The sequence below is a fragment of the Zophobas morio genome, unplaced genomic scaffold (assembly GCF_036711695.1).
Source record: "Zophobas morio isolate AGI-343-1 ecotype UQ-CSIRO unplaced genomic scaffold, CSIRO_AGI_Zmor_V1 ptg000004l, whole genome shotgun sequence".
NCBI classification, from domain to species: domain Eukaryota; kingdom Metazoa; phylum Arthropoda; class Insecta; order Coleoptera; family Tenebrionidae; genus Zophobas; species Zophobas morio.
Window position 1 is genome coordinate 8780469 of NW_026972109.1, and position 23513 is coordinate 8803981.

A 23513-nucleotide genomic window follows, 5' to 3' on the forward strand; every position below is an offset into this window, starting at 1 on the left:
TAAATATGCAATAATAATCATAATTAAAAAAAAAACACTTTTTCAATTTTGTGATTTTAGAATTTTTCCACTTTTCAATTATTGGTTTTTACAACTTTTTCATTTGTTCAAGTTAATTTTTTTTAATTAATCGAAATTGATTTTTCAATTTTGCGATCTCTCAATGTTTTTCGACTTTCCAATGTTTGGGTTTTCCAATGTTTCGATTCGATTCATTTTTTCTTCTTTCCAATTTTTTCGATTTTTGCAAAGTTTTAATTTTCGTCTCTTCAGTTTTTTCATTTGCAATTTTTCGATTTTACTATTTTTCTTTTCTTCAGTTTTTCGATTTTCAATTTTTTCCGATCTTTTAGTTTGTCAATTTTTCAATTTTTCGATTTGTAATTTTTCAGTTTTTAAATACTTTTTCCATTTTTCAAAAAGTTTCCAAAAAAATGGTTAAAATTGGTTCAATCGACCGAGAATTGGTGTCAAATTGTAGATAATCTTCCGCCAGTTACAAATCTGAAATTGCTGTCACGACATCTGGTTCAGTAAATACAAAAAGTGAATTCAAAATTTTCAAAAATTTTCCAAAAAATGGTTAAAATTTGTTCAATCGACCGAAAATTGGTATCAAATTGTTAATAATCTTCCGCCAATTACAAATCCGAAATCGGCGTCACGCGATCTGTTCCAATAAACATGAAAAGTGAAATCAAAATTTTCAAAAATTTTTCAAAAAAATGGCTAAAACGGATTCAATCGGTATTCAATTGGTATCAAACTGTATAAAATCTTCCACTAGTTACGAATCTGGAATCGCTCTCAAGTCTGTTGAATTAGTTATTCTAATAAACAAAAAAAGTAACTTCAAAATTTTCAAAAATTTTCCAAAAAAATGGTTAAAATTGGTTCAATCGACCGAAACTTGGAGTCAAATTGTTGATATTTTTTCACCAGTTGGAAATCTGAAATCGCCATTAATTTTTCGATTCGATTAATTTTTGCTTGTTTCCAATTTTTTGATTCATTAATTTTTTTCGATTTTTAGTTTTCCAATGTTTCAATTTTTCATCTCTTCAGTTCTTTCATTTGCAATTTTCGATTTTGCTATTTTTCTTTTTTTCAGTTTTCAGATTTTTCAATTTTTTCCGATCTTTTAGTTTGTCGATTGTGCAATTTTTCGATTGTTCATGATTTTTTACTTTTTCGATTTTGAAAATTTTCCAAAAAAAAAATGGTTAAAATTGGTTCAATCGACCGAAAATTGGTGTCACATTGTAGATACTCTTCCACCAATTACAAATCCGAAATCGTCTTCACGACATCTATTGAAATAAAAGCAAAATATGATTCCAAAATTTTCAAAATTAAAAGGATATGGTTAAAATTGGCTCAATCCACTAAAAATTGGTGACAAATGGTAGATAATCGTCCGCCAGTTACAAATCTGAAATTGTTGTCAGAATATCTGGTTCAATAAATACGAGAGTGAATTCAAAATTTTCAAAAATTTTCCAAAAAACTTTAGGGTTTTCCAATTTTTCGATTCGATTAATTTTTTCTTGTTTTTGATTCATAAATTTTTTAGTTTTCCAATGTTTCAATTTTTTGTCTCTTCTATTTCATTTGCAATTTTTCAATTTTGCTGTTTTTCTTTTCTTCAGTTTTTCGTTTTTTCAATTTTTTCCGACCTCTTAGATTGGCGATTTTTCAATTTATCAATTTGTAATTTTTCTATTTTTCAATAATTTTTTACTTTTTCGATTTTGAAAAATTTTCCAAAAAAAAGGTTAAAATTTGTTCAATCGATCCAAAATTGGTGTCAAATTGTTCGAACAGTGAATTCAAGTTCTTCACAAATTTTCCAAAAAAATGGTTAAAATTGGTTCAATCGACCAAAAATTGATGTCAAATTTCAGATAATCTTTCATCAGTTACAAATCTGAACTCGCCGTCTGGATATCTGTTTTCAATAAACACGAAAAGTAAATTTAAAATTTTCAGAAAATTTCCGAAAAAATGGTTAAAATTGGTTCAATCGACCGAGAATTGGTGTCAAATTGTAGATAATCTTCCGCCAGTTACAAATCTGAAATCGCCGTTACGATATCTGTTCCAATAGACAAGAACAGTGAATTCAAGTTTTCCAAAAATTTTCCAAAAAGAATGGTTAAAATTGGTTCAATCGACCGAAAATTGGTGTCAAAATGAAGATAAACCTCCGCTAATTACAAACCTGAAATCACGGTTACGATATCTGGTGCAATAAACGCGAGAAGTGAATTCAAAATTTTCAAAAATTTTCCAAAAAACTTTTGAGTTTTCCAAAGTTTCGATTCGATCCATTTTTTCTCGTTTCCAATTTTTTTATTAATTAATTTTTTCTGATCTTTCAGTTTGTTAATTTTTCAATTTTTCGGTTTGTAATTTTTCGATTTTTCAATAATTTTTTACTTTTTCGATTTTGAAAAATTTTCCAAAAAAATTGTTAAAATTGGTTCAATCGACCGAAAATTGGTGTCAAATTTTAGATAATCTTTCATCAGTTACAAATCTGAAATCGCCGTTACGATATTTGTTCGAATAAACAAGAAAAGTGAATTCAAACTTTTCAAAAATTTTCCAAAAAAATGGCTAAAATTGCTTCAATCGAGCGAAAATTGGTGTCAAAATGTAGATAATCCTCCGCTAATTACAAATCTGGAATCGCCGTCACGATATATGTTCTAATAAAGACGAAAAGTGAATTCAAAATTTTCAAAAGTTTTCCAAAAAACTGAAAAAAACTTAAAATTGGTTCAATCGACGGAAAATTGCTATCAAATTGTAGAAACTCTTCCGTCAATTACAAAATTTGATTCCAAAATGTTCTAAAATAAAAAAAAAAATGTTAAAATTGGCTGAATCCACTGAAAATTGGTGTCAAATTGTAGATAATCTTTCGCCAGTAACAAATCTGAAATCACCGTCCCGATATCATTGTATCTCGGAAGTGAGCTTTCGCGCTGATTTGTAAGTTTTATTGATAACGTCGTCAATTTTTGGAAGGAAAAACACAAATTATTCTGCCATCAGCACGATAATCTAAAAGTTTGCGTAAAATTTTAAAGTAATTGGTTCCAAATTTATCTGTTTTAAATAAACTGACAAAGAACGAAAACTAGGCATCTTATTTTCGTAGTCTACGACCCGTAAATGTTAAAGAACATCAAAAACTCCTTAGTTTACTTCAGGAAGTGAAAACTGTTACCGACTGTTTACAAAATGGTTCTTAAAATACGACCCGTGTGAAAACTATTTTAGGTCACTTCTGATTTAAGGGTCGCTTCCGATTTTAATCGTGAACTTTCTTAAACATTTCGTTAGAACAAAGAAACTGTGTCAGATATCGATTAATACCTAGTTCAAAAGAAAATTCAAATTTTGATATCCTAACTCGTTTTTATAATTTTTTTCAATCAATTTCATATTTTATGAGCACTTTTAGCTCTTGACTGACGTTCGATTGTCCGAGGTTACAGTACACGTTGCACTTTCCACTTTCGTTATTAAATGTGGAATGCGTCGAGAGTTGGGCTAAACATAGCCCAAGACACTCGGAGCAGTCGTTTTGGCCCATCAAGTAGCAGATAATCAAGTTCGACCGTTTACTTTATGGCCGTTCGAGAGTACTAAATATAAGCCGTGTTTGTTGGGATTGGTTTAATTAGTTGTGCGGTAAAATAGTAATAAAAAAGAAAATATATGCTTGAGAAAGCTCGAAAAGCTTTCAGGCGTCCCGCCGTTAGCGTAATCAGAACGATATCCCGGTGTTATTACGCGGGAACTTGTTGCAGATAATGGCATTTCTGGGAATAATAACTATGTGAAACTACCTGAAACCAGAACAAACTAACACGGAAGTGCACACGTTGGCACTTTACTCTTACAGTAGTTCTAGATAACGAATAATAACAAATGTGGATGAACTTATCGTTCGTATTGGTTAGAAAAAATCCAAACATATTTATTATTTTTGATAAATGACGGGTGGTATTAACATCGATCTCTACTAATTTTGTTTTCAATGTATGTATGTACTTTTGTGGCGCCACAAACCCCAAATTCTTTTGTTGTAAGTCACTTGTGGCTCCTCTACTGTTATAGAAACGAGCAAATGATCGACTTCCCATCAAACCCACACAACGAAAATTATGTCTTTCCGTATTAAAAGCTTCCCACTACGAAAACATTGCAATGATCGCTTCGTTGAAAATTTAAAACAACCGATAATACCGTGCTGATTGAACTTCCTCAAAGCTAATAGAAATTTAATCTTCTCCGCTTATGTTAAATATTAAACTTGATACACCAATAAATTATCGAACTGACGTTTCGAAATGAGCGATCGATACTCCACTCTCTTCGAACTTCAACTCCCTAAGTAGCAATTTCGTCCCAAATTCATAAAAATGACCGGAGCTCACGCATTGTCCAAGTTAAATTGCTTCCAGGGAGCACCCGAGCGTCCAAATCTGTCGGAAACTAGTCGGATTCTCCAGTATTCACCACCCCATGAATCTTAAACTTCCAAACTGGAGAATTGCGACGCGAATCCATTTATTTCCTCCCCATGCGGTCGTTTAATCTTGCATATGGAACATAATGCGCTTTGTGTGGGGCATGGAGGCAGAATATTTTCATTAGACACGAAAGAAGATGGTTTATTTTAATAATGAAAGGGCGAAAGCTGGAATCGAATTAGGTGGAAATATATCCCAGAGTTGGTTCAAACTTCTACAACCAATTTTGGTAGTGGTTATGCTTCAGAGACACGGGTCGAAAAATCTTACACATAACAATTTACATAGGAGTAATCCGAAAGCAGAATTGTTGTAAAATAAATGTATGTTAATACATGCTAATTTAATCGGGTTGTAGTGAGGAGCAATTACGGCAACCGTGTTACTTGCCAAAATTTAAGCCTTTGATTACAACGACCATGAAATCTTAAAATCCAGTACCATAATTGGCCAAAACACACCTTCCAACTTAGTTTCAGGATGTGGTACACTTTTCCTTGACTCTTCCGACGGGAAAAAGTTATCGGAAACATGTCAATATGAACACGGTTTTAGCGGTGTTTCCCTAGTTCTCCCAAGTTTTCCGAAAAGCCAAAGCTTTTGCTATACTCAGGTTGTTACACTCATCTTCAACCTGTCTTTTGACTTCACATCAAACGCCAACGCAATTTGCACTTACAATAACGCTTTAAAGCAAGGAAAACTTCTTTTATACCGAACTAAGTAAGGTGAGAATCGATGTTGGTTTTCCGGAGTGCGAAAATTGGCCCGAATTTGTGCAAATCTGTTCGACTTTTAAGGTCAATGGGGGTTTGGCTGCACGACAATAGTACAAATCACGCCGTAAAGAGGCTAGGATATTGCAGTGTTGCGTGTCAAAGAGCTGTTTGTATTGAAACCTGAAACTGCTGACCTGGCTACGGTCGAGAGACGCTTATGAAACTTCCGGGCTGAAAAGGGGAAAAGAAAGCACTCGAAGGATGGGAGGGCATTGAGAGATGCGGAAATGCGTGGACCGTGAGGGGATTTTGTTAAAATTTTATATGCAACAGAAATTCCACCTCGAATGAAAATGGGTCTGCGTATTGGGAAAATAAAAAACTAAATTTAAAACAACTTTAAAAATGTGGTCGAAGATTCGAGTGGTTTCGAAAAATTAAAAGTGTTGTATTATTGTTATTCTTGAATAGTGATTTATATTCAATAAAATAACGAAATAATTCAATCACGTCTAAGACAAATAACGATAACACTTATCAACCTGTAGACGTGAGAGTGAAATAGAAACTAAATTAAAAGATGTTTTCTACGAATTGCAATAACCGGATCATAAATGCCGACGGTCCAGACTTTTTTATTGCTCTGACTTCCGTTTATTGAATAAAACACTACATTTTATTTTAATTTTCGATGTTGTAATTCACATTTGGTTAATTATAACTTGTCTAGATCGGGGGAGGCTCAGTATTCCCTAGCCCACCCGAACTACGGCCTTGTCTAGGGGTTATAAAATATCGAGAAAATATAAAAATACCAAATTGCCCAATGGATTCCATTACTGTATGTCCTTAGGTTATCCTCGATAAGAACAACAACACCTTGCAAGTGTTTTTGTTTATATATCGGAAGAAAGTCACGTAGAAATTAGTTTGATTTGAATGAGTTTGTCCCCTCAAAACAGAGGATCAAAACTACTAAGTAGTAAACTACAATCGATAAAATGTCCTGAAAATCATTATAATAATTCTTATTAAATCAAAACGTATGTATTTTCACATTTTCGGGAAAATGGGGTGACTCGTTCTTAATTTAATCAATAAAAATATGAATCATAGGTAAAAACTCATCATATTTTGCACATTTTGGGTAGAATTTATTCGGCAAAATTTTGAGATAACGTCATCAACTTCTTGGGGGGAATAAACAGATTTATTTTGATTAACAATTTACTATGCTTACAATGACTTTAAAAGGTCTGCACGATTTCAAAGCATTCAGTTTTACAATTCTTGAGTTGTTTAAGAAAATAAATTGACTGATTTATTAATTGTTTTGAGTCACCCTGTAGAAGCAAATCTAAAAAATATGAAGGCAATGATGATAAACCACATCACACTTTGCACATAGGATTTATTTAGCAAAATTTTGAGGTGACGTTATTAATTTAATTTTCTAGGGGGGATGAGCAAATACATTTTGATCAAAAATTTACCATGTTTATGATAACTTTAAAACATCTCCAAGATTGCAAAGCATTCGGTTTATCTAGTTCCTGACTAAATAAGTCAAATAAATTCAGGTATTCATTAATTTTTTTGAGTCACCCTGTATATGCAACTCCAAAAATTAAATTGCAAAATGTTATATAAGCCCCGCCCACCGGCCCTGTCCTAATTCTGATGATTATTTTATTTGTCGTAGCTTTTAAAATTTACCATTTTAAATGTGTTTTAAGTTTCTAAGAATAAAAAAAATCATCACAATTGAGATGGGGTGGGTGGGCGGGGTGCGTATTTTGCCTTTTTTTTAATGTACATAGAATTCTTTGAACATCATGATACTCATGTTTTTAATTTCTTGTGAAGAAAAAAGTATTGTGCAGTTAAGCTCCGCCCTCTTTGTTCATGGCGAATAAAAAAGTTCATCAGAATTGCGATAGGGTGGGTGGGCGGGCCTTCATTTTGCCTTTTATTTTCTTAATATATGCAGACTGCTTTTCACAACATGAAGTTTAAAACATGTTTAAAATAGAAAATTTGTATAAGGAAATATCGATTTTGCAATTAGGTTCGGCCCCATGATTGCAAAATCCATATTTCCTTACAAAAATGTAACCATGTTCTTCTAAGTTTCTTGTTGTGAAAAGACGGCTATGTATATTAAGACAAAAATGGCAAAATATAAGCCCCGCCCACTCTCCCTATCTTAATTCTGATGATTTTTTTATTCGTCGTAAGCTGAGGGGCGGGGCTTAATTGCAAGATCCATATTTGTCTACAAGAACTTACCACTTTAAACATGTGGTTAATTTTCTTGTTCTGAAAAGACAACTAAGTATATTAAGAAAAAAGGGAAAATATAAGCCCCGCCCACCCGCCCTATCTCAATTGTGATGATTTTTTTTTTAATCGTCGAAAGCCAAAGGAGCGGAATTTAATTGCAAAATCCATGTTTCCTTACAAAAATTTACCATTTTATGTGTTTTAAGTTTTGCCTTTTTTTTAATGTACATAAATGGTTTGAACATCATGATACTCATGTTTTTATTTTCTTGTGAAGAAATAAGTATTGTGCAGTTAAGCTCCGCCCTCTTTGTTCATGACGAATAAAAAAGTTCATCAGAATTGCGATAGGGTGGGTGGGCGGGCCTTCATTTTGCCTTTTATTTTCTTAATATATGCAGACTGCTTTTCACAACATGAAATTTAAAACATGTTTAAAATGGAAAATTTGTATAAGGAAATATCGATTTTGCAATTAGGTTCGGCCCCATGATTGCAAAATCCGTATTTCCTTACAAAAATGTACCATTTTAACCATGTTCTAAGTTTCTAGTTGTGAAAAGACGGCTATGTATATTAAGACAAAAATGGCAAAATATAAGCCCTACCCATCCGCCCTATCTTAATTTTGATGATTTTTTTATTCGTCGTAAGCAGAGGGGCGGGGCTTAATTGCAAGATCCATATTTGTCTACAAGAATTTACCATTTTAAACATGTTTTAAGTTTTTGTTCTGAAAAGACGACTACGTATATTGAGAAAAAATGGAAAATATAAGCCCCGCTGACCCCCCGATCTCAATTGTGATGATTTTTTTTTAAACGTCGAAAGGCAAAGGAGCGGAATTTAATTGCAAAATCCATATTTCTTCACAAAAATTTACCATTTTAAATGTGTTTTAAGTTTTTAAGAATAAAAAAAAATTTAATGTTGCTTATAAAACATCCTGTAGGAAAAAGTTAAATTTAGCCCCGCCCACACACCCGTTTTCTCCTTCAGAAATAATAAATAAATCTTTTTGCAAATAAGTAGTATGACAAAAAATTAAAATTAACGCTTTTTTAACAGCCTACATTCTATTAGTTCCCATTCTCGCTTTACAAAAGAACATATAATTGACCCCGCCCACCCACCCGGTCTCCATTTCAGTGATTCATTTTGTCTACCACGAATGAAAGGGCGGGGCTAGTATCAGCTAAAATGAGATTGATTCTGGTAAATGGCATACCCTTAAAGAAAGTAGAGGGCGGATGGGCGGGGCTAGTCCTTGTTATAATACGATTGATTTTGGTAAATGACACATCCTCTAAGAAAAAAAGGGTGGGTGGGCGGGACTAAAACTTGCTAAGATAGGACTTACTAAGAGTAGTCAATGGCATGAAGAAAGGGTGGGTGGGCGGGGCCACTGCTTGTTCATAAAACTAAATGTAGCCCCGGCCACCCCCTTTCTTCATTTCACAGACTTATTTTATTTAGTGTAAAATGGAAGTTGAATCACTGGAATGAAGAAAGGATGGGTGGGCGGGGCTATTGCTTGCTTTTAAGAGGTTCTACAGGAAAAAGTTAAACTTGGCCTCCGCCCACCCATCCGTTCTCTCATTTTTTTCTTCAGAAATAAGAAATAAATATTAAAGCAAATAAGTAGTATTAACAAAAGAATTACGATCAACGTTTGTTTTTAACAGCCTACGTTCTATTAGTTTCCATTCTTACTTTACAAAAGAACATATAATTCACCCCGCCCACCCACCTCCCCTCCATTTTAAAGATCCATTTTATGTAGTCCGAATAAAAAGTCAATCTTAGTAGGAGAGAGATAAAATCGTTAGAATGAGAACAGAGTGTGTGGGCGGGGCTAGTGTCTGCTAATGTAAGATTGCTTTTGATAAATAACGTACATCGTAGACTCTAAGAAAATAAAATGTGGGTGGCAAGACCTAGTACTTGCTAAGATAAGACTGATTTTGGCAAACGATATAGCTTCTAAGAAAATAGAGGACGGGTGGGCGGGGCTATTGCTTGCTTATAAAAGATTCGATAGGAAAAAAAATAGGCCCCGCCCACCGACCCGTTCTCCCATCTTTTTCTTCAGAGATAAGAAATAAAGAATTATAGCAAATAAGTAGTATAACAAAAGAATTACGATTAATGCTTTTTTTTGACAGCCTACGTTCTATTAGTTCCCATACTCGCTTTACAAAAGACCAAATAATTGCCCCGCCCACCCACCCGGTCTCCATTTCAGTGATTCATTTTGTCCACTCCGAATGAAAGGGTGGGGCTAGTATCAGCTAAGATAAGACTAATTTTGGTAAATGACATACCCTCAAAAAAAAAATAGAGGGTGGGTGGGTGGGGCTAGTACTTGTTAAGGTACGATTGATTTTGGTAAACGACATATCTTCCAAGAAAAAAAGGGTGGGTGGGCGGTGCTAAAACTTGCTAGGATAGGACTGAACAATATTAAGAGCAGTCACTGGACGAAGAAAAGTTGGGTGGGTGGGGGCTACTTTTTGTTCACAAAACTAGAAAATAGTTAAATGTAGCTCCCTTGGGGCTAGTACTTGTTAAGGTACGATTGATTTTGGTAAATGACATATCTTCCAAGAAAAAAAGGGTGGGTGGGCGGGGCTAAAACTTGCTAAGATAGGACTGAACAATATTAAGAGTAGTCACTGGAATGAAGAAAAGGTGGGTGGGGGGGGCTACTCTTTGTTCATAAAACTAGAGAACCGATAAATGTAGCTCCGGCCAACTCCTGTCTTCATTTGACTGACTTATTTTATTTAGTGTAAAATGGAAATTGAAAAATATCAGTATTGTATTCTCAAAATTTTCTGGGAAAATGGAGTGAGCCGTTCCTGATTTAATCAATAACAAAAATTGAGTCATTTATTAATTCTTTTAAGCAAATCTAGAAAATATGAATACAATGATAAATCACAAGTAAAAACTCATCATATATATACTGATTTGAATAAAAAGTGCAACACCTATTATTCGTCAAGGGATTTTGTTGAAATTTTCACAGAAGCTATAATGTAGTGCGACAAGAAAATGATTACAATTTGAAAAAGAAAGGGTAACAATTAACAAAGTTACTTAATAATGAGTTGCCCCACCGCGATTAATTATGCACTCATTTACTCGCCGAGGTACACTATCAATCAGATGATTAATATCGGCCTGAGGTAGCTCACGCCAAGCTTCTTGAAGACGAAGCCGAAGATCATTCAAAGTATCCGGAGGATGGGGTAAATTACCCAGTCGGTTACCGAGCATATCCCAGACGTGCTCGATTGGAGACAGATCAGGGGACCGCGCAGGCCATGGAAGTACCACCACACTAGTTTCGTCCAGATACTGTGTTGTAACCCTCGCCGTGTGTGGGCGAGCATTATCTTGTTGGAAAATGGGATTAATTAACCCCCGAAGATATGGTACTGCAACGGGCTCCAATACGTTTGCTATGTACCCGGCAGCGTTTAAATTGCCTTCAATGAAAACGAGGGGTGATCTACTGTTATAACTAATAGCCCCCCAAACCATCACTCCTGGCGTAAGGGCAGTGTGACGTTGAAGAGCAAGATCTAAATTTCTGCGTTCTCCACGTAGTCGTCTGACCCTCCTACGCCCATCATGGGCCCACAAACAAAAACGGGATTCGTCACTGAACACCACGTTATGCCATTCTTGCACCCAATTCACTCGCTCATTACACCACTCTAGCCTGCGGGTGCGATGACGTGGAGTAAGAGGTAGACACCAAAATGGTCGGTACGAACGAAGTCCATAAGATCTTATTCGGCGATATACGGATGCCATTGACAGTCTTCTTTCTAGAGTTTCCAACCAATGATTTCCCACAGCACGTGTTGTGGAAAACCTGTCTCTTAGCGCTAAAGTTCTTAGGTGACGTTCTTCACGAGCAGTAGTGGTATTAGGACGTCCAGATCCGCGGCGACGCTCATGAAGTCCTTCTTCAGACCATCTCGACCAACATCTTAGTACCGTTGCTACATTGCGGTCCACACGATTGGCAATTTCCCGCAATGAAAATCCAGCCTCTTTCAAACCAATTATTCGGCCTCGTTCAAACTGACTTAGGTGACGATACTTGGCAGGTTGTCGAATTCTAGGCATTGTGAAAGATGCGTTTGACACGAATTTGACAGAAAAGCTGGTAAGAGTTTTGCATTGGCTATGTGACAGAGCCAGACCTTGTAGACAAAAGACAGAAGAAAAGTCCAGCTATCGCTGGAATTTTTTGTTCCAATTTTAATCACTTACTGCATATGCTAGATTACACCTTCTGTGAAAATTTCAACAAAATCCCTTGACGAATAATAGGTGTTGCACTTTTTATTCAAATCAGTATATTTTGCACATTTTGGGTAGAATTTATTGAACAAAATTTTGAGATGACGTCGTCAATTTTTTCAGGGGATAGACAGATATATTTTGATTAACAATTCACCATGCTTACAATAACTTTAAAAATGTCTGCAAAATTTCAAAGTATTGGGTTTTGCAGATGCAAAATTGAATTATAAATTGTTTTATAATTTTGGTTTTTTTTTCCAAAAATCTGGATGTTTCGGGTAAAAACTTAATAGGGAGTCATCGAAAACATGTGTAGGACTATGTTATTTTATACAATTTAAAACCCATTTATTATGTACAATTTTGAAGTGACGTCATCACATTATTGGTGGGGACGGCAGACAGACGGACAAACAGACAGATAGAGAGGCAGACGGAAACAGGAGACCTATCTCTTCGTACTCTAGGGGTCATCGATTACAATACTTCCTTCGTCCACGCTCGGGAAGTAAAATGATATTGGACAGCCGTGTCAAACAGAATTATTTATGAAGTGTTTCACAGAAAAAGTCTTTATTAAATTGGATTCAGTTTCCACTTTGTAATTAGCAGTTAATGTAGTTAACTTTAACTTACTAATTAATTAGTGTGATCGACGTTGCAAACATCTATATTGCTGTATAATATCTGCTTGGAAAGACAGTTTCATTACTTTAATTAGCTTCCTTCGTAAAAGTTTAAACGTTGAATTCGACGTCGGAAAGTAAAGGAAATTCTGTTTATTTGTTCTGAATGAAAATTCAAAAGAAGAATTGTATCGTGCTGCGAAAGTTAATTTAAATAAAATGGTTCAAGATTACGTTTCATGGAATATAAAAGGTGTAATTATGTTCGGATCTGCAGTTGAAAATTCTAATTTTAGAACAATCAGATTTGCTAAATTTAATTATGTTCCTTCAAAGTTTATTTTCATTTACTACACTGCCAATAAAATATATATTTCACAATGTTTTATTCGTGTCGGTAATTTAATTTTCTTCAAACAACAAGAAATATGCATGTGTACATTAAAAGTATATATAATTTTGAACAAACACAACAAACGAATTTCAGAAAAACATCCCCCATAATTCAAACAAAAAATACGCATACGGGTAAATTGAACCCCGCAAGCCAGCAAACCCGTTGCATGCCACCACTAAATTTAAACTAAAAAGAAAAATACAAACACGCAGCTTTTACAAGCGCAAAAATAATTAATGTATTCCCTTTTAACGTCGCTATAAAATTTCCCTTCCTCCAAACGAAATAAACCGGTAAACTCCACCAAGCTAAATGCAAACATCCCTTAAAATTTGCAAATTTCCCCCTAATTCCACGGATAAGCAAAACGTGTCGTTCCACACGCGACTCAACCCCCAGACGCCTTATAACAATAAAATAAAAAATCTTTCAGAATTTAAACAACCCCTTTTAAATTAATTAGCGCAACCAAACTCCAGTCCCAAACTCTTTCCTTTCACGGCGAAATTCGTCCCATCATTAGCTCTGTTGAAAACAAACACGACCTTTGGCGGCGGCACGCGATGGGACCACCCCCTAAAACTTAGCCTTCTTGATTACTGCAGGAAGGAAACGCCAGCATTACACACAAATCCGACTTTCCGGTTTGCCCGATTCGAATAAAACGTTTTCTAAAGTGCCCTTCTTTTCACTCTTCTTAATTCAATTGGCAATTAGGGGACGCGCTTGGAGTGTATTAAATTACGGCGGATTGGGGGATTATTTCGGAGATTGCCGCGGGCTTTGGACACTTTTTAGCGCCAAAAAATCAGCTCAAAAATGACTGCGGTTCACCGACAATAAACACGTTTTTTTTCATTTCGATTTTAAATCCAGTTTGAATATTTGAATTGTAATAAACATGCAAGGGTTGATGGTTTTAGCGTGCGTGTCATCAAGGATGCCAGACTCAAAAAGAGAAAAACAAGCGACTAGGAATTGGGTTGGGTTCGTTAATATTTAACGAATTAAAATGGGGGGGTGGCAAGATGTTAAAATTTATTTCGTTTGAAGTTTCTATGCATCTATTAACATTTTTAAGGGTGGATTTAATTCCGGAAAGGTCGATAAAGACGTGACGGTGGAATGGATGCTGTCGTTAAAAACGTTTTTGAAGATTTTGTCGAGTTATGTTTGAAACTAAGTGACGCCACTGGTAATAACGTCAACAAATCGGGTAAACGAGCGGAATGAATGGATTTATTTGCAAGGCAAATGCCTTCAAATGAGATTTTATAACCGATGGATTTGCAAGCGAATTGTCAGTTCAAGGCTGGGGTGAAAATTGATGTTTATGTATGAAAGAATTTCGGGATGTTAATGAAACACCCTATATGTTTCTGTAGTTTTAAGCGTTGTGACCTATTTATAGTAGCAGCGGAATGAATTTAATTTTTTAACTGAACAAGGAACATAATTACGACTCGATAATCAAACTGCACGTTAAGCTTGACAAACATCATTTTAATCCAGGAAATTTGTTTAGTCCTATTTTTAGCCCTGTTGTATAAGCTCCACAAAAAAAGAACGCGTTTGAACATTTCCACTATAATCCCATTATTTTCATCAAAAATGGGAACACACGCAGTACAGTCAAGTTTTTATCTAAAGCGTAATTCCGCTAAAATCGCAAACTCCAAAAATAAATTACCTTTCAGATTTTTATTGCAGTCTGACATTTACATATGAATCCATTAATTCCTACAAAGACCATCTAAACCTGAAAATTTAATTATCCTTACGGTAGGCGCCATTTAAATCCGGCTATTTGTCCGGGGATTTACTTCTCGCTCACATTTTTATTTTGTAAATAAACTTCCGTCGCATCGCCATGTATTACCAACTCCGGGCGGAAAACCACCGGAACTTAAACTGTTTTTATTACTCGTCTCTAGAAACGGGAAGAAACAAAGTTAGGAAGTTCCATGTACAGCACGCAACGTAAAAGCTTATCTTTCGCACACGAACAGTTCCAAACAATTTCTTTAAAAGCTGCCACACAGATTGACGGATCGCTAACAATGCTAAAAAGCTTTAATGGAAGCTTTATTCGCCGAATCTAAATATTTGTTGACGGAATAGGAACACGGTGATAGTTAATTAAAACGTGTCTATTTAATGGAAATTAGCTATTTCTAGTTTACTGAAAACGCGGAAGATGAAGAAAGTGAATAACAACTTTGCATGTGGCATGTGTCGATATTGCATGTAAAATTTAATACGGAAAGAAAAAGGAGTATGAATGAAAGTTACACATTTACGTTATCAACAAACGAGTGAAAAGTTGCCTACAACTAAACACAAATACTATTTTTGTAGTACACTGTCAACCCGTTTCGACTCTACTTCATCCGGGACTAATCCGCTTAAGCCAATACATCTCGTGATAAACGTTGCGAAATACATCAGATTTAACCGTTTTTCCCTTCTTTAACACACTTAAAAAATTACAGTTACAAAGCCGAGCTTTCGGCGATATTTTATTTGATCACTGTCATTCTCCTCGTTTTTGTTGCCTGCGGATAAAAGTTAAAGTTGTGTATCCCCCAGGTGCTCAATTAGCGGCATAAAGCCCAACAGTTTAGAATTACAAAGTTTCGATGTTAAAATAATTCGCGAAACTTCGTTACCTTGGCAAAGCCGTTCGATAACAAAAATTCCAGCTAAAATAGACGTTTTCTGAAATAACTTGTTTGTTTAAGAGAAAAACAGGGGCGTGAAGTGTTTGCGCGGATTCCGGGGATCAGGTTGCGTTTGTTGTATGTTGCCTGAATATTTTCGGTGAAATATAACACAGTTTATAGCTTGCTTGTTTCCGGTTTGGTGTTGAATAAATATGTCTTTAATATGTAAACTCGGTCGGTACGTGATGGGTGAAAAGGAGGATTTTAATTCCGCTTCCTTGTTATGACTTGATTTAATAAATATTGAAGGAAAAGTGGAGTTGGTTTTTGTAAAAATTAACGTAATCAAGCGGTACTTTGGCCAGACTCCCTGATTAATTATAGAGGGCTTGATTGTCCTACTTAGGGCGCTTCAACCTTTACCCCTTCGTCCAAACAACACAAATTAAGCTCTAATAATTTCAAACAACAACACCACCTTGCAATAATTTCTTCAAACAAACAGAATTAAAATATCGATTCTCGCAGTTCTTAAATTAAACAAGAAATGGGGCACAACATTAATTACATAAACTCAACTGAAACATATTGAATCGCAATTAAAATCGATTTTAATAAGTGTATTGGCAGAAATTCAGCTCGAGTTAATATTACTGTGAACGCAGCCACCCCCAAGGTGCCGCTCCCACCAACTACTTTTTCCACGATATTGAATTTTTATCACGATATTATAAACTTGTTTACACTTGGGGTTATAGGATAAATGTACAAGTAATTTCAGGTGTAATGTAAAGCAAACGAAGGTTGTTATTGTTGATGTTTACTTTTTCCAAATCGTGTTTGCCGAGTACACTACTTTTTTATTTAATAAAAATCTTTTGATATGTTGTGACAGTATTATAATTCCTGTTTGCTATCATTACAAGAGGGAGACAGTTTACAATACGGTATTTTTCTTACAAACAATCTATATTTCGGGTCTTCGCGCCGGATTTACGAAGGAAAAGCTCCTGGGACTGGAAAATGCGAAAAGCGGCCTTTGTTCAGATTGAAATTCATGGTATTACAACGATTTTCATTAGGTACTTATTTCACGGTGAACTAGTCACAGTTTGTTCTAAATGAAACACTTTTCTCAGTGTGATTCAATTTTTAGCATCGATATTTCCTGACAAAAGATTACTACTAACAAGTTCCTGTAAACAGGAAATCGATACGTTTTTTGTGTATAAATTCTTAGAGTTATAATTTAGGATAATCATATGTCTGGAAAATCGATTGCGTACTCATATTACAGCGCAGTAAAGTCTAGCATCTCGAGTAATTAAATCGGTACGACAGATTTAATTAGTGCAAGCTTGACTGCGTCAATTAGTGCCCTTCAAAGCTAAATTTTAATCTAAACCGCCCACACGTGACCTTTTTCAAAAATTCCAAAACTATAAACGATAATTCCGGAATTAAAATATCGATTCTGGTAATTCCCACCGAAATCAATAAAAAACATTCGATATAAGTGTAATGTGAATGTAAAAGGAAATACCAGGCGAATCAATGCCGCCTTTAAACAAGAAATTGCGCATAATACCGCCGCTCCTTTTCCTTTACAGAGCTGTTTCGGCACACAAAAGAACTATAAATTTAAATTTTCTATCGAATCTACTTCACTAAAATGTCTACCTTTCAACCCTTACTTCCTTCTTTGGTTGAAATTTAAACGTACTTTTATAGATTTTCCGGCTCCGTCTGTTTATCTGTGTATGTACAAGCGCACGCAAAAGTATTGCCAGTGTAGTGAAAGCATTGGGCGGCTCCGCCTCCTCTCTGAGAGCGTCGATAATCCCATAAACGTTTAGGTAGAATAAAATAGAGAACCAAAATTTCTTGGTTGCATTGTGATGGATTTTTCATTCGTTGTCAGATCAAGGGGCGGATCTTAATTTCAAAAACCATATTTTTCTGCAAAAATTTATCATTTAAACATGTTTTAAGTGTCTTATTGTGACAAGAAGACTACACATATTTAAAAAAAAGGACCAAAATGTAAGCCCCACCCACCCGCCCTATCTCAATTATAATGATTTTTTTATTCGTCGTGAGCCAAAGGGGCGGAGCTTAGTGGCAAAATCCTTACTTCTCCGCAAGAAAAAACTCGATAACACTTTTCAAAGAATTATAAAATAATTTAAACAGTTCAAGAAAGTGGGGTTTTATAGAAATTTTTGTTTATTTTTTTACATCGAATTAAAAATAACTAGTGTAGTTTTTAGTATTTTTTATACTATATTATTGTAAGTGACAATTTCTACACCACATAATCTATTTTCATTAAAAATCGCCCGAAACTGGTGGTCGGCAGCCACCCGCGCAACACAAAGATGAGGATTCCACAATCAAGTTTTAGAACAAAGTTTCTGGATTCGCGGATTTTTTTTACAAAAGTAAAAGATGTAAAAGTAAAATCCGAAAGGTCAACAGGTTATGGAGCCAGAGAAAGCCAAATACAAAGGCAGTAAAACTATAAGCAAAAATATTTGTTCTTTTTTTTCTCGAAAAATTTGATGACATTATTTACAATTTTGCTGAGTAAATTGAATTCAGAATGTTCAAAATAATATGCTTTCTATCTGTAGCCGATTTTTTTTTTGTTTTGAATCAAACGTATTGTGATGAACTTTCCATTTGTTGTCAGATCGAGGGGCGGAGCTTAATTTCAAACTCCATCTGTCTACAAAAATTTACCATTTTAAACATGTTTTAAGTTTCTTTTTGTGAAAAGAAGACTATATATATTTTAAGAAAAAAGGCAAAATGTAAGCCCCGCCCACCTATCTCTATTGTGAAGATTTTTTTATTCGTCGTGAGCCAAAGAGGCAGAGCTTAGTGGCAAAATCTTTACTTTTCCACAAGAAAAAATTCGATAACACTTTTCAAATAATTATTAAATAATCTAAATACATAGTTCAAAAAGTGGGGTTTTACAGGAATTTTAGTTTTTTTTACATATATTTGAAAATAATTTGTGTATTTACCTGCACCGCACATAGATGATGATTCCACAATCTAGTTTTAGAACAGGGTTTCTGGAGTTGCGGATTTTTTTTTATAAATGTATGCATGGAAGTAAAAGTAAAATCCGAAAGCTCAACAGGTTATGGGGCCAGAGTACGCCAAATACAAAGGCAATAAAACTAGAAGCAAAAATATTTGTTCTGTTTTTTTTTGCTCACAAAATGTGATGACGTTATCTACAGTTTTGCTGAGTAAATTGAATTCAGAATGTGCAAAATAATACGATTTCTATCTATCGTAGATTTTTTTCTTCTTTTTAATTAAATGTATTGTGATGAATTTTTCATTCGTTGTCAGATCGAGGGGCGGAGCTTAATTTGAAAATTCATATTTGTCTACAAAAATTTACCATTTTAAACATGTTTTAAGTTTCTTTTTGTGAAAAAAGATTATATATATTAAGAAAGAAGGCAAAATGTAAGCCCCGCCCAACCGCCCTATCTCAATTGTGGAGATTTTTTTTATTCGTCGTAAGCCAAAGAGGCGGAGCTTAGTAGCAAAATCCTTACTTCTCCACAAGAAAATACTCGAAAAGACTTTTCAAAAAATTATTAAATAATTTAAAAAAGTGAGGTTTTAAAGAAACTTTAATTTTTTTTTTATAGTTTTGGAAATTTCATTTTACCCTATAAAATTGTATTGACGATAACGAGACGGACAGTAGTACAATGGTAAGAAATATTTGTGGCTCACACAAGTTCACTCGAATTTGTCTGAGAACATTTAGCAGGTAGTTGTACTCATAAAATAATGGTCATTTCCGTTCATGAGTAACGATAGCCCCTGTCCGGATCTGGATTATTCTGCTTCCTAACATCTGGGGATTACCGGCACGCGAAAATATCTCTTGTTATTGTACTACTGTCCGTTTCGTTATTGCCAATAAAATTTTATAGGGTACAATGGAATTTCCAAAACTATACATCGAATTAAAAATAAGTAGTGTAGTTTTCAGTATTTTTTTTATACTATATTATTGTACAGTGCCTTTTTTTAACTCTTGCTTACATGTTCGAATGTTAACCGGAGCCCTCTGGTGGTTAGTTTCTTCATCAAAAATCGCCCGAAACTGGTGGTCGACAATCACGCGCACAGCACAAAGATGACAATTCCGCAATCTATTTTTGGAATAAGTTTTCTGGAGTTGCGAATTCTTTTATAAATGTATGTATGGAAGTAAAAGAAGTAAAATTAAAATCCGAAAGCGCAACAGGTTATGGGGCCAGAGAACGCCAAATAAAAAAGGCAGTAAAATTAGAAGCAAAAATATTTGTTCTGCTTTTTCTCCCAAAATTTTATGACGTTATATACAATTTTGCTGAGTAAATTGAATTCAGAATGTGTAAAATAATACGTTTTCTATCGATTTTTATCTTCTTTTTAATCAAATGTACTATGATGAATTTTTAATTGGTTCTCAGATCGATGGGCGGAGCTTAATTTCAAAATCCATATTTGTCTACAAAAATTTACCATTTTAAACAGGTTTTAAGTTTCTTCTTGTGAAAAGAAGACTACATATATTAAGAAAAAAAGGCAAAATGGAAGCCCCGCCCACCCACCCTATCTCAATTGTGATGATTTTTTTATTCGTCGTGAGCCAAAGGGGTGGCCCTTAATGGCAAAATCCTTTCCTCTCCACAAGAAAAAACTCGATAACACCCGTCAAGGAGTTATTAAATAATCTAAATAGTTCAAAAAGTGAGGTTTTCCAGGAATTTTAATTCTTTTTATATAAGATTAAACATAATTAGTGTATTTTTTAGTATTTTTATGCTATATGTTGTACAGTGCATTTTTTTAACATTGGCTTAAAAACTAAAAGCTTTTTCGAAAATGTTCAAAATTTGATTTTGATCATAAAAAAAATTTAATTCGCAAATTAAATTTTATAAATTTTCGTCTGTATTTCAGGGGCGAAGGCAGTTCTATCTAAATAATTTTAATAACAAATTGGTCTAGTGTGTAGTTTAAAATATTGTCTCAAAGTGTTCTCGTTTCAAATTCAAAATTTTCTGTAACAAATCAGGAAATTTTGCTCCTTGTCGACTTTCTATTACCTAAGCGTTTATGGGATTATGGCAACCCGCAGCAAGGAGGCGGAGAAGGCTAATCTCTCGCTGCTGGGTTCAGACAATATTTTTCCGTACGATTGTACATATTTATCTTTGACTGATGATTATATTATGGAGCCAATTTCAAGTACTTACTGAGCTCCTAGTAAATTAGTTTGAGACTAATACCAAAATTTGTTTATTCTATCCATCCAAAAAATATGACGTCATTCGAAAATGTCATCATTTCAATGTTGTTTTTTCTTTCCTTTGAAAAGTTATTCAATATTATTTTCAAGATAACACAGGAACACATAAGAATTTGAAATTTTGGTTGAAAATTAAAGAAATCGGAAAATCGAATAATTGAGAAATGCAAAAATTGCAAAAATGAAAAATTTTAAAAATGGAAAATCTAGGAACTGAAAAATCAAAGATTCAAAATTTGAAGAATTGAATAAACTGAAAACTATAAAATCGAATGGAACATTGAAAAAATAAAGGAAATGAAAAAACGAACATTTGTGGCATAAAATCGAGAAAATGAAAATAACAAACTCGGGAAAATGGAAAATAAAAACTTGAAAAATTGAGGAAACAAAAAATTGAAAATTTAGAAATTGAGAAACCGAAAAATCGAAGAAACGAAAAACTGAAAAATTTGGAAGCCGAGAAATTGAAAAACTGAAAAAACTAAAGATGCAGAAACGAAAAATTATGAAATCAGAAATTGAAAAATTAAAGAAAATGAAAAAATGAAAACTTGTGATGTCAACAATTTGGTCGACGGTAAATAAATCCAGATTTTTTGCTCTTTGTCGACTTTATAATACCAAAGCGTTTATGGGATTATGCAAACCCGCTGCGAGGAGACAGAGAAGACTAATACCTTTCGCTGGCAACAATACTTTTGCTTGCGATTGTACATAATTATCGTTGACTGCTGATTATTGACCACCTAATTAGTTGTAGTTTGAGATTATTGCCAAAATTTGTTTATTCTATCCATCCAAAAAATATGACGTCATTCGAAAATGTCAACATCTCAATGGTGTTTTTTCCTTTTTTCCAAAAGTTATTCTTCGTAAATAGTAGGTACAGGAACACAAAAGAGTTTGAAATTTGAAAATCGAAATTATTGAAAATCGAATAATTGAGAAATCCAAAAATTGCAAAATGAAAAAGATTAAAAATTGGAAAAACGAGGAATTAAAAAATTAAAAATCGAAAATTCGAAGAATTGAATAAATTAAAAATTATAAAATCGAAAAAAACATTGAAAAATAAAGGAAATGAATAAAGGAAAATTTGTAATAAAAATCGAGAAATTGAAAATTAAAAAATCGGTAAAATGAAAAATAAAAATTAAGAACTTAAAAAATTGAGGAAACGAAAAATTGAAAAATTAAAAATTGAGAAACTGAAAAACCGAAAAATGAAATTTTGTAATATCGAAAAAATGTAAAACTGAAAAACTGTAAATCGAAAAATTGAAGAAACGAAAAACTAAAAAATTTGGAAACCGAGAAATTGAACTGAAAAAATTAAAGTTGCAGAAACGAAAAATTATGAAACCAAAACATTGAAAAATGGAAAAATTGAAAAATTAAAAAAAAATAAAAAATGAAAAATTGTGATGTCAACAAACTGGTCGAATGTAAATAAATCCAGACTTTTTGCTCTTTGTCGACTTTATCCTACCTAAGAGTTTATCGGATTATTGTAACCCCCAGCGAGGAGGTAGAGAGGACTAATACCTCTCGCTGGCAACAATACTTTTGCTTGCGATTGTACACATTTATCGTTGACTGGTGATTATATTATGGAGCCAATCTGTGCAAAAACTTTACTGACCACCTAATTAGTTAGTATATTTTAAGATTATTGCCAAAATTTGTCTACTCTATCCATCCAAGAAAATATGACGTCATTCGAAAATGTCTACATTTCAATGTTATTTTTTCTTTCCTTCCAATAGGTATTCCTCAAAAATAGTAGAGGAACACATAAGAGTTTGAAATTTTGGTACGTTGAAAATTAAAGAAATCGGAAAATCGAATAATTGAGAAATCCAAAAATTGCAAAATTGAAAAGATTAAAAATTGGAAAAACGAGGAACTGAAAAATGAAAGACTGAAAAAATCGAATAAATTAAAAGTATCAAATCGAAAGAAACATTGAAAAAATAAAGGAAATGAAAAAACGAAAACTTGTGACACAAAATCGAGAAAATGAAAATTGAAAAATCTTTAAAATGAAAAAAAGTCAAGAACTTGAAAAATTGAGGAAAAAGGTTTCTTTCCTTCCAAAAGTTATTATTCAAAAATAGTAGGTACAGGAACACAGAAAAGTTTGAAATTTTAGACAAGTAAAGCAAAGTTTATGTAATCATTCCCTCCGGGGAGGAATTACGCATTGATTTATTATAATGTTCAGTTCAGAAACGACTCATCTCATTTTTCTGAATTATGGAAACGTGGAAGCATTAAAAAATTTGAAAATACCTATCCAGAAAAATATTTTGACTCGATTTCGCTTCAGTTGCGTTTTTAGGATGTTTATAAAGGTTATGTCAAAACAATGGCTTATTTTTTTTAATATTGGAAACGCCGGTAGCAAAATTATAATTTATAATGTTTATGAATATCAAAAGGTTTATGATCTCAAAAACTTATTCATTTAGACACATGTGGTACATGTTTTTCTTCAGAAGCAAAAGAATTTTTGTGTAAATAATTATATAAATTTTATTACCCATTCTCAACTTCCTGGCTATCAATACTTGAATTATTTTAGAAAATCATTATACGTTGAATTGAAATGTTGTGG

At 33.7% G+C, this 23513-nt stretch overlaps 1 protein-coding gene across 6 annotated transcripts in view; it reads right to left on the reverse strand.

The window, feature by feature from the left end:
• LOC135140454 (uncharacterized) overlaps positions 1 to 23513 on the reverse strand; it is an 87307-nt gene that overhangs the window by 57367 nt on the left and 6427 nt on the right. The window lies entirely within an intron of this gene.